This window comes from Cebus imitator, unplaced genomic scaffold (genome assembly GCF_001604975.1).
Source record: "Cebus imitator isolate Cc_AM_T3 unplaced genomic scaffold, Cebus_imitator-1.0 Scaffold199, whole genome shotgun sequence".
NCBI lineage: Eukaryota > Metazoa > Chordata > Mammalia > Primates > Cebidae > Cebus > Cebus imitator.
In genome coordinates, this window is record NW_016107514.1 from 7444083 (window position 1) to 7444844 (window position 762).

Sequence of the window (762 nt, forward strand, 5' to 3'; positions counted from 1 at the left end):
AGCTGCCACATTTAAAAAATAGGACAAGAGAACATTTGGGTTGCACAACACCAGTCTCTGGAAAAACTCTATTAACTATCCTTCAATAATACCTCCTTTTCATAGATTAGCAAATAGTCTTGAGTTAAAAATTTCATAATAATTTAATTGTGTTTTCTGGGGAGGTTTGTACTGAAATGACTTTCCTAAAAAAATAACTGATTCTTTGAATGGCAACAGGCATACGTACAGAAATCAGCTCTTCCCTTATGGAAACTGTCTATCTATCTCACTCACCACAAGAGAAGTTTCTTATTTTTATGTTTTATTTTTAATTAAAAAAAATTTTTTCCTGACTCCTCAGACACATGTTACCATCACTTAATGTCAGTAGCAGAACTGGACAAAGTTTTCGTCACTGAGGGGAGGTTTCCTTAGAGAAGATCCTGTACTTAATCCACTATAGATACCTGGCATTTACCATGATGTCCAGTACACATCACGGACGTGTGTCATTAAGTTGGACAAATGAAATTGAAGTGTCCATACTGGAGCAGAATTTTTTTCTATGCAACAGTCACCAATAATGAATGTGAAAATCAACACCTTATCTGAAATGCAGAGGAGTCACAGCTTAAATATAGCTCTTTGAGGCTTTTTCTGGGGAATGTCTTTCTTTTCAGTTATATCACAAGTCATGAACTTCAGCTTGAGAAAAATCACAATTGAAACATGTTCCCTGCTAATTCAACCATGGAAAGGAAACTTGGCAATGGAGTTTTA

General features: G+C 35.3%; 1 non-coding gene across 1 annotated transcript; it reads right to left on the reverse strand.

Moving 5' to 3' along the window:
• Positions 1-334: 334 nt before the first annotated feature.
• Positions 335-403, reverse strand: LOC119473986. Its single transcript, XR_005203268.1, has one exon. It is a non-coding gene; the product is annotated as a small nucleolar RNA SNORD38 (small nucleolar RNA).
• Between the last annotated feature and the right edge of the window lie 359 nt (positions 404-762).